Source organism: Salmo salar, chromosome ssa12 (assembly GCF_905237065.1).
Source record: "Salmo salar chromosome ssa12, Ssal_v3.1, whole genome shotgun sequence".
NCBI classification, from domain to species: domain Eukaryota; kingdom Metazoa; phylum Chordata; class Actinopteri; order Salmoniformes; family Salmonidae; genus Salmo; species Salmo salar.
Window position 1 is genome coordinate 85,336,489 of NC_059453.1, and position 11,093 is coordinate 85,347,581.

An 11,093-nucleotide genomic window follows, 5' to 3' on the forward strand; every position below is an offset into this window, starting at 1 on the left:
AGCCATAGACATGCCCCTGATCCCTGGCATGAGCTTGGAACTTTCAAAGGTTAATTCTTGTGAAGCACTGGTGACAGGGAACAGATGGTCATGCACAACACCAAGCTAGGAAACAGACGTTGCCTTTCAGAACACTATGACCATCGCCGTGTATTTCCCCCCCACTTGGTGGACTTTGATTAAATCAACCTCAATGCACACCCAGATTTAGTATAAAACAAAAACATAGATTGGTACCATCAGCAACTAGGGCAACAGCAAACCAAACACGTTTGATTATTACACAACAGCAAGGAAATCCTAAAACGGCATGAAATCACTGGTGAGAAGAGAACAGTGAGAGATCTCTGCATCAAGCAGGTGTGTGAAGCTCCTCTTTACCTGTTTGATCTGCTGTTGACAGGATGGAAGCTTCTGACTTATTGTTTTAAGTCGGAGATCTTTATTCCCTCTTCTTCACGCTTTACCGCCTGGGTCTGACCATTCTGTTCTGATGTTGTTTGTTGCCGTGGTTACCAAGTCCTACATAAGCGTCAGGGGTACAGTGTGGTGCCTTTAGAACGCAACCAGCAGCATCACACATGAGGAGGGGGGGATAGACGCATTGCCCATCCACACTGTGTTGTACAGGAACAGAGCTAAATTTAGTGGTTGGCTAGTCTCGTCATGCATGCCTCACTGGGTTTTTGGATGCAATACAAAAACATTTTTGGTCTTGCATCAAAAGATCAAAATAGGTCCTTCATGGAATGATTTTAGTACCTTCAAATAGATTGAATAGTGAGTACTCATCAGCTACAACCCAATTTAAAATGCATTTTTATCTACAAGCACATGAAGCATGACGTGAACAATTTTTTCTTGTTCACTGTTATTTCTATGAATGTAAACACTTAACTGTAAAACCAGGACACTAATTAGCTATTGTGGTTTAACCTTACCGGACCAGGTTCCATGGAAGGTAAACTGATAGTTGTCTGTAGTCTTTCACAGCTCTCTGTAGTTATCCAATGGCAATCAATGACTAGTTGAAGATTTACATACTGTGCATTCGTAAAGTATTCAGACCCCTTCCCTTTTTCAAAACATTTTTAAGTTACAGCTTTATTCTAAAATTTCAAAAATTATTTTTTCCCCCTCATCAACCTAGTGAAAACAGGTTATCAGAATTCTTTGAAAATGTATAAAAAAAAGTTTTTACATAAGTATTCAGACCCTTTGCTATGAGACTGGAGACTCGAAATGGAGCTCAGGTGCACCCTGCTTCCATTGATCGTCCTTCAGATGTTTCTACAACTTGAAACATCTGAAGGTCGACCTGTGGTAAATTCAACCTGTCTATATAAAGGTCCAACAGTTGACAGTGCACGTCTGAGCAAAAACCAAGCCATGTCGAAGGAATTATCCGTAAACCTCCGAGATAGGATTGTGTCGAGGCACAGATCTGTAGCAAAAAATGTCTGTAGCATTGAAGGTACCCAAGAAGACAGTGGCCTCCATCATTCTTAAATGGAACAAGTTTGGAACCACAAAGACTCTTAGAGCTGGCCGCCCGGCCAAACTGAGCAATCGGGGGAGAAGGGCCTTGGTCAGGGAGGTGACCAAGAACCTGATGGTCACGCTGACAGAGTTCCAGAATTCCTCTGTGCAGATGGGAGAATCTTCCAGAGGGACAACGATCTCTGCAGCACTCCACCAATCAGGCCTTTATGGTAGTGGCCAGACGGAAGCCACTCCTCAGTAATAGGCAAATGACAGCTGCTTGGAGTTTTCCTAAAGGCACCTAAAGACTCTCAGACCATGAGAAACAAGATTCTCTGGTCTGATGAAACCAAGATTGAACTCTTTGCCTGAATGCCAAACGTCACGTCTGGAGGAAACCTGGCACCATTCCTAAGGTGGAGCATGGTGGTGGCACCATCATGCTGTGGGGATGTTTTTCAGTGGCAGGGACTTGGAGACTAGTCAAGATCGAGGGTAAGATGAACGGAGCAAAGTACAAAGAGATCCTTAATGAAAACCTGCTCCAGAGTGCTCAGGACCTCAGACTGGGGCGAAAGTTCACCTTCCAACAGGACAACGACCCTAAGCACACAGCCAAGACAACGAAGCAGTGGCTTCGGGACAAGTCTCAATGTCCTTGAGTGGCCCAGCCAGAGCCCAGACTTGAACCCAGTCTAACTTCTCTGGAGAGGCCTGAAAATAGCTGTGCAGCGACGCTCTGTAGAAAATAATGTGAGAAACTACCTAAATACAGGTGCCAAGCTTCTAGCGTCATACACAAGAAGCTGTAATCGCTACCAAAGGCACTTCAACAAAGTACTGAGTAAAGGGTCTGAATACTTATGCAAAATGTGATATTTCAATTTAATATTTTTAATAAATGTGCTTTGTCATTATGGGGTATTGTGTGTAGATTGAGGGGGAAAACAATTTAATCAATTTTAGAATAAGGCTGTAACGTAACCAAATGTGGAAATTGTCAAGGGATCTGAATACTTTCCGAATACACTGTATCTAGCAAAATACAGCATGTTTAAGCTGGAATGAAATATAAATTGCCATCATTTGAAGTTCCCCTTAAACTTGAGCTTTTTGTACACTGAACAAAAATAAACGGCACATGCAATTTCAAAGATTTTACTGAGTTACAGTTCATATAAGGAAATCAGTCAATTGAAATAAATTAATTAGGCCCTAATCTATCGATTTCACATGACTGGTAATACAGATATGCATCTGTTGGTCACAGATACCTTAAAAAAAAGTAGGGGCATGGATTAGAAAAGCAGTCAGTATCTGGTGTGACAATCATTTGCCTCATGCAGCACGACACATCTCCTTTGCATAGAATTGTGGCTTGTGGAATGTTGTCCCACTCCTCTTCAATGGCTGTGCGAAGTTTCTGGATATTGGCGGGAACTGGGACACGCTGTCGTACAGGTCAATCCAGAGCCTCCCAAACATGCTCAACGGCTGACATGTCTGGTGAGTATGCAGGCCATGGAAGAACTGGGCCATTTTTAGCTTCCAGGAATTGTGTACAGATCCTTGATACATAGGGCTGTGCTTTATCATGCTGAAACATGAGGTGATAGCAGCGGATGAATGGCACGACAATGGGCCTCAGGATCTCATCGCGATCTCTCTGTGCATTCAAATTGCCATCGATAAAATGCAATTGTGTTCGTTGTTCGTGGCTTATGCCTGCCCATACCATAAATTGCTGGTAAAAAGGGCTTTACGTTTGTGTTCTTTGATTGGCTAAGGACCTCTTTCCTCAAAATTGTATTGCAGTGCTCTCCGGTCTCTCCCCTGTGTGAATAGAACTTCTATAAGATATTATTTCCACTCCAATTACCTTACGCTGATCCCTTGTTTTCCGGATTTTCCCTCAAGTAAAGTACAGACATTTGAATATGTTACCCTAATTATATTTTATAAGTAAATATCACACACACACACACACACACACACACACACACACACACACACACTAATTACCCAGAATACGCTTCCCAGAAGAAGCTGTTATTACAGACATTACAGTATGGTGACAGTAAGTGACTTTTGGCAAATGCGCACTCATGTTGATGGGACATGACTTAATCCAATGTAACAAATCTCATTTAACTCAATATTAAAATGCGAATAGCTGTTGCCATGTTGCGCAGCCAAGGGCCTTCAGCCCTCATACATAACCAGGCTGGTGTTTGGCTACACATGCTTTAATAATAGGCTACATTATGATTTCCACGCCATTAATTGTCACCCATGGGAATATTGATCAAACTGACCTTGGCAGTGGTGTCATTGGGGAGATGTGATTTTCCCTTACAGCCATTTAGCAAAGGGAATAAGTGATTGCTTCTCTCCATATTCTCTGATTGGGTCTGTACAGAGGCACTGCCAGTAATACCGTATACCCTGGTTTGGTAAAAGGAACGGTATGAAGGTATGAAAATCTGAATACCGCCCAACCTTAGTTGATAATATAGCCGACATATGTGAAGAGAGCGAGAACCGCTGATGCGGGAGTCGATCCGTGGACCGTGCGAAGTCTAGTGCCTAACGACCTGTGCCAAAAAAGCTAAATACATATACACTGCTTTTAATAGGATAGTTGTGGGGGTGGGGTTTCAAAATCATTACATAGAATGGTAATTCACACCTATGTTTGCTAGAGACTACTACTTGAGATTTTGGTAATTCCGAAATATAGCCTTTACATTCAATGTTTATTAGGAAAAAACAACAGCCTCTCTCCGCTCTCGTGTCTGATACATTAAGCTTGAATGTTACATAATGTCGGCTGGACACATTAAAACACAACACGACCACTACGCAGGCGTCATGGAAACCAACACAAAGCATGCTACATGTACAGAGGGGACAGAACAGAAGGCAGTGTCCGCCTCTTTATTGAAGTGTTTTTCAAACATTATTTTCATCACAAAACACTTAATGTGCCATCTTAATTGGACCAGTTTCTCACAGCAGGGAAATAATCCTGCAGCAACAGGAAATGTGGATTATAATTAATGGTACATTTTTCGTTATGACAAATCAAGTCTGAAGTTAAGTGGAAATTAGAAAAACTTCAGACGCCTTTTTATACCTCAAATAAACAACAGTGGTGTGTCCTTTAAAAGTTGCAGAGTACTGCGGCACAGCTTGCATGGTAACATTAATCCTAGTTAGTGCTCGTTTGACCACCAGAGGGCATCTTTGAGAAGCATTTGATAGCCTTCAACAGTAGCTGTACTAGAGAATTTAAAACCTTTTCTGTAAGAACATAGTATATGGGACTGATTTGAAAAATGTTTGTTTCATTAATTTGATTAATATTGTGTTTATATTCCAAGAAAAACAAAAAACCCTCTGGGTTTCCGTTAGGCTGGAACGGACAATATGGCGCTGTACAACGTGATGGTTGGGAGTAGGCTACAGTACTTAGCTATTTAGCTAAAGAATCCCTGTGTCATGCAGGCACGCGGGAGACTGGGGTTCAATTCCCTGACCGGGGGGAAGAAGTAGGTGGTCCTTGTAAATAAGAATTTGTTCTTAACCTGTTTAGGATAGGGGGCAGTATTTTCACGGCAGGATAAAAAACCTACCCGATTTAATCTGGTTATTACTCCTGCCCAGAAACTAGAATATGCATATAATTATTTTATTTGGATAGAAAACACCCTAAAATTTCTAAAACTGTTTGAATGGTGTCTGTGAGTATAACAGAACTCATATGGCAGGCCAAAACCTGAGAAGATTCCATACAGGAAGTGCCCTGTCTGACCATTTCTTGGCTTTCTATAGCCTCTTTATGGAAAATAGAGGATCTCTGCTGTAACGTGACATTTTCTAAGGCTCCCATAGGCTCTCAGAAGGCGCCAGAACGGGGAATGATGACTCTGCAGTCCCTGGGCGAAAAACAGTAGGGGTTTTGGAAAGTGGTCGTTCTGAGAACAATGACACGGGTGCGCGCGTGCATGTGAAGACTCCATTTTCTATTTTCAGTGTTTGAACGAAAACAAGGTCTCCCGGTCGGAATATTATTGCTATTTTACGAGAAAAATTGCATAAAAATTGATTTTAAACAGCGTTTGACATGCTTCGAAGTACGGTAATGGAATATTTTGAATTTTTTTGTCACGATACGCGCCGGCACGTCACCCATCGGATAGTGTCTTGAACGCAAGAACAAAACGCAGCTATTTGGATATAACTATGGATTATTTGGAACCAAAACAACATTGGGTGTTGAAGTAGAAGTCCTGGGAGTGCATTCTGACGAAGAACAGCAAAGATAATCAATTTTTTCTTATAGTAAATCTGAGTTTGGTGAGTGCCAAACTTGGTGGGTGTCAAAATAGCTAGCCATGATGGCCGGGCTATCTACTGAGAATATTGCAAAATGTGCTTTCACCAAAAAGCTATTTTAGAATCGGACACCGCGATTGCATAAAGGAGTTCTGTATCTATAATTATTAAAATAATTTATGTTTTTTGTGAACGTTTATCGTGAGTAATTTAATAAATTCACCGGAAGTTTTCGGTGGGTATGCTAGTTCTGAACGTCACATGCTAATGTAAAAAGCTGTTTTTTGATATAAATATGAACTTGATTGAACAAAACATGCATGTATTGTATAACATAATGTCCTAGGAGTGTCATCTGATGAAGATCATCAAAGGTTAGTGCTGCATTTAGCTGTGGTTTTGGTTTTTGTGACAAATATGCATGCTTTGAAAATGGCTGTGTGATTATTTTTGGCAGGGTACTCTCCTGACATAATCTAATGTTTTACTTTCGCTGTAAAGCCTTTTTGAAATCGGACAATGTGGTTAGATTAAGAAGAGTCTTGTCTCTAAAATTGTGTAAAATAGTCATATGTTTGAGAAATTGAAGTTATAGCATTTATGAGGTATTTGTATTTTGCGCCATGCGATTCCACCGGCTGTTGACTAGGTGGGACGCTTGCCCAGGGAGGGTTAATGATAAGCAATAAGCAATGGCTCCATCCAAGCCACTGACCCACCACTGTCGTAAAGTTCCTGCTCTGTGACTGCATATACAGTGCATTCGGAAAGTATTCATTGACCCCTTGACTTTTTCAACATTTTATTACGTTACAGCCTTATTCTAAAATGTATTACATTTTTAAAAATCCTATTCAATCTACACACAGTAACCCATAATGACAATGCGAAAACAGGTTCAGAAATGATTGCAATTTTATAAAAATACCTTATTTACATAAGTATTCAGACCCTTTGCTAGGAGACTCGAAATTGACTCACGTGCATCCTGTTTACATTGATCATCCTTGAGATCTTTCTACAAACTTGGAGACCACCTGTGGTAAATTACATTGATTGGACATGATTTGGAAAGGCAAACACCTGTCTATATAAGGTCCAACAGTTGATAGTGCATGTCATGAGAAACAAGATTCTCTGGTCTGATGAAACCAAGATTGAACTATTTGACCTGAATGCTAAGCGTCACTTCTAGAGGAAACCTGGAACCATCCCTACGGTGAAGTATGGTGGTGGCAGCATCATGCTGTAGGGATGTTTTCCAGCAGCAGGGACTGGGAGACTAGTCAGGATCGAGGAAAAGATGAACGGAGTAGAGCACAGAGATATACTTTATGAAGGATATCTCTGCTCCAGAGTGCTCAGGACCTCAGACTGGGGCGAAGTCTGAAGACAACGGGACAACAACCCTAAGCAAAGACAACGCAGGAGTGGCTATGAGACAAGTCTCTGAATGTCCTTGAGTGGCCCAGCCAGAGCCCGGACTTGAACCCGATCGAACATCTCTAGAGAGACCTGAAAATAGCTGTGCAGCGACGCTCTCCATCCAACCTGACAGATCTTGAGAGGATCTGCAGAGAAGAATAAGAGAAACTCTCCAACTACAGGGGTGCCAAGCTTGTAGCGGCATACCCAAGAAGACTTGAGGCCGTAATCGCTGCAAAAGGTGCTTCAACTAATTACTGAGTAACGGGCCACACGTGCAAGTTCTTGTGGTACAGTCGATGGCACACTGGGCTATGGGACAGAAGGTTGTGGGTTCAAATACCACTGTGGTAAGCTCACTATCCTTGCCGGTTTCATTACACTGGTGTCGGAAGTGATCAGACCTGGACACAGACTTCAGTTCAAAATCTAGCTTTGATTTACATTTGGATGAGTTGTTAATAACCTCTTATAGCTCCTTAAGGATAGGGGGCGCTACAACTGAATTTTGAAAAAAATACGTGCCCATTTTAAACAGCCTCCTACTCAAACTCAGAAGCTAGGATATGCATATTATTAGTAGATGTGGATAGAAAACACTCTAAAGTTTCTAAAACTGTTTGAATGGTGTCTGTGAGTATAACAGAACTCATATGGCAGTCAAAACCCCGAGACAGATCCTAACAGGAAGTGGAAATCTGATTTGTGGAATCACCTTCAACATTTTGCCTATGAAACACACCGTGATTTAGGATTCATTGAGCACTTTCTAAGGCTTCCACTAGATGGCAACAGTCTTTACAAAGTGGTTTGAGTCTTCTATGGTAGAAACTGACCGAAAGAGAGGCTTGGAAAGTTGGTCATAGAGGGAGGGCCATTACTACTATGACGCGGGCGCCCATGGGTAGCCTCATCTTCCGAAACGTTTAGTAAGACAATGCAATCGTCCCCCTTGAATATTATTGAAGCTCTGGTTGAAAAAGGCCCTAAAGATTTATGTTATACAACGTTTGACATGTTTGAACGAACGTAAATATATATTTTTTGCACATTCGTGATGACAAGTCCCGCGGGCTTCAGTACATTTTGAGTTGCCTTCGGAACGCGCTAACAAGAAGGAGCTATTGGGACATAAATTAACTTTTTCGAACAAAACTACATTTGTTGTGGACCTGGGATTCCTGGAAGTGCCTTCTGATGAAGATAATCAAAGGTAAGGGAATATTTACAATAGTATATTTGATTTTAGATGGTTCCAAGATGGCACTAACCTGTATCGCCTAGCCTATTTTTCTTAGCATAGCACCTTGTTTATTGCAAAGTGTGATTTCCCAGTAAAGTTATTTTTAAATCTGGCAATGCGGTTCCATTCACGAGATGTTTATCTATAATTCTTTGAATGACAATATTACATTTTAAAAATGTTTTCGAATAGTAATTAAGTAAATTGTAGCGCTGATTCACCAGATGCATTTGAGGGAAAATATTTTCTGAACATCACGCGCCGATGTAAAATGCTGTATTTATATATAAATATGAACTTTATCGAACAAAAGAATGCATGTATTGTGTAACATGATGTCCTAGGAGTGTCATCTGATGAAGATTGGCAAAGGTTAGTGCTTCATTTAGCGGTGTTTTGGTTATTTGTGATGCATGTGTTTGGTCGGAAAATGGCGGTGTGGCTATTTTGCCGATGTACTCTCCTAACATAATGTAATGTGTTGCTTTCGCTGTAAAGCCTTTTTGAAATCGGACAACGTGGTTCAATTCAGGAGAAGTGTATCTATAAAACGGTGTAAAATAGTCCTATGTTTGAGAAACAGAAATTATTAGATTTGGTTATGAATATGGCGCTCTGATTTTTCGCTGGATGTTGATCCCGGTTACGGGATCAGCGCTAAAAGAAGTTTTAAATAACGTGAATTCAATGTGAACTTAACAAAAATGTAAACAAAATCATTGGATTTAGATTAAAAGTTGGGTTACAAAAATACAAAATGCCCTTATGTTGATGACTTTTTGCAAATCCAATTAGCTTTCCAAGTTGATTTAACGTCATCACAGATTTTTTTGTTGAAATGACGTGGAAACAATGTTTATTCAACCAGTTTTTCCACAGTGGGTTACACCCACAAGCGTGCATATGTTTGGCATCCACGAGCATGCGAGGACACGCTCTTTGGGTCAGAGGGTGCTGTCTGATACCCAACAGTGAGGTAAAAATGTATCGCTATATCAGAAGTAATCTGACTCCTTTTAGACAGTAAAATCACTTGAGAGGGTAACAATGACATTATCTGAACAACAAGTGGAGGGGTGCAACCTGATTAGCAGCAAGTCTACATGTGGAATCAAGAATGAGGAGGAATCACTCTGATGATAAGTGAGACGGGTGTTATATGATATGTTAATCTGCTGGATAAAGTGACAGGGACACAGTGAGACTGTTATAACCTGCAGAGCTGAGGGAGATGCTGCAGCATTAGATGCTGTGCCTTAAACTTTGACTGGGGAAAGGAAAAGTGCACATGGTCATAATATGATGTGACCAGTGTCATTTCCAATAGTCATGCATTATTAATGGGTTTTGACTTAAATGTCGTTATTAATTAGTTGTTTGATACGGAATCAAATCTAATGATATTCTAATGAAAATACATCTATTTTCAACCGATTCCTGTATTTTTTTTCTAATTCTATAATCCTTTCAAACGTCTTAGACGATTATAAAAACAGTTCACTTTCATGTGTTTACATTAAATGGAATTGATACACTGCTTTTTGAAATTCATCATTCTTGTATTGTAACTCAAGTTAACCTTCAAGTGGGAATACAGCGGGCACAAAGTTTGCCTTTGTAACCTGCAGCATGCAGTGAAGAATGTCCATCAAGAAAGCCATTCAATTTGTAGTGAAACCCAACAAAATGACACCAAAAAAATGTATAGGTTTTTCATTCAGAAAATGCTTGAGATATCGTAGTTACGTTTGACATTTTAACATGTCCAATGTGCGCGCTGCTCACTCACCTGAAATTACTCTGTCAAAATTGTGTCCACTTTTTCAGTTATTTTCTTTTTTTACGCGTGCTTTGTGGTAGAAAGAACTTGATGAGCGCTAGGTTTTCGTGCGTTAGTTAGCAGTGTATACTTTTATTCCCTGTTAAATAAAAAAGGTAGATCCCGGCTCATCTGCTCCATCAACTGCTTCTTTACGAGAGCAACACGGCGAGAACATGAACATCGATGGTAGGCAGCCTACTCTACTAACCAACGTGCAGGCAAGGAAGGCGTGATGTGCGTGTGCATATGCGTGCGAATGGGGGGACGGGCAAAATTAAATCAACCACTCTTTCCATTGATGTAAACCACATTTATAAAAAAAATATTTGTATGAGCATATTGAGATAATCGGGGAGTCATTTATCATATTTTCTCCCATCAACAGCAAAATCCATCTATTTGTTGGGGCAAATAGATGAGTTTAGCTATCCAGATTTAAATGTAAAAACGTAAAATGAAATAGAAGGCTGCTGCTTTCCACATGCAGTGTATGAACTGTTCAACATGACTGGTAATAGGGTGACCACATGTCCCGGATTGTGCTAGATAGACAGTCCTGCATTTTGGCCCTTTGACCGGCAACCAAACCATCATGTCCTGCATTTTATCAAGAAATTGAAACACCACTAATTTATATATAAAAAATGTAGATTTGTCAACATCCTGTATTTCAGTCAGACATTCCAACCTATCTCTTGCTCTCACTTAACGTTTATGAAAATATAGGCCTGCATATCATAAGGATTAAAGATGTGGTAGCCAACGCATACTGTTGATGTTAAA

The 11,093-nt window shown here is 40.5% G+C and overlaps 1 protein-coding gene across 2 annotated transcripts in view; it reads right to left on the reverse strand.

Moving 5' to 3' along the window:
- LOC106565986 (caM kinase-like vesicle-associated protein) overlaps positions 1 to 10,501 on the reverse strand; it is a 44,757-nt gene extending 34,256 nt beyond the window's left edge. The window contains exon 1 of one of the 2 annotated variants that reach the window (XM_014133718.2): positions 10,278 to 10,501. The gene's annotated coding sequence lies outside the window, so the exon portion shown is untranslated. Of the gene's footprint in view, positions 1 to 381; positions 639 to 10,277 lie in introns of those variants that run through there. The other variant, XM_014133719.2, reaches the window with a different exon arrangement.
- Between the last annotated feature and the right edge of the window lie 592 nt (positions 10,502 to 11,093).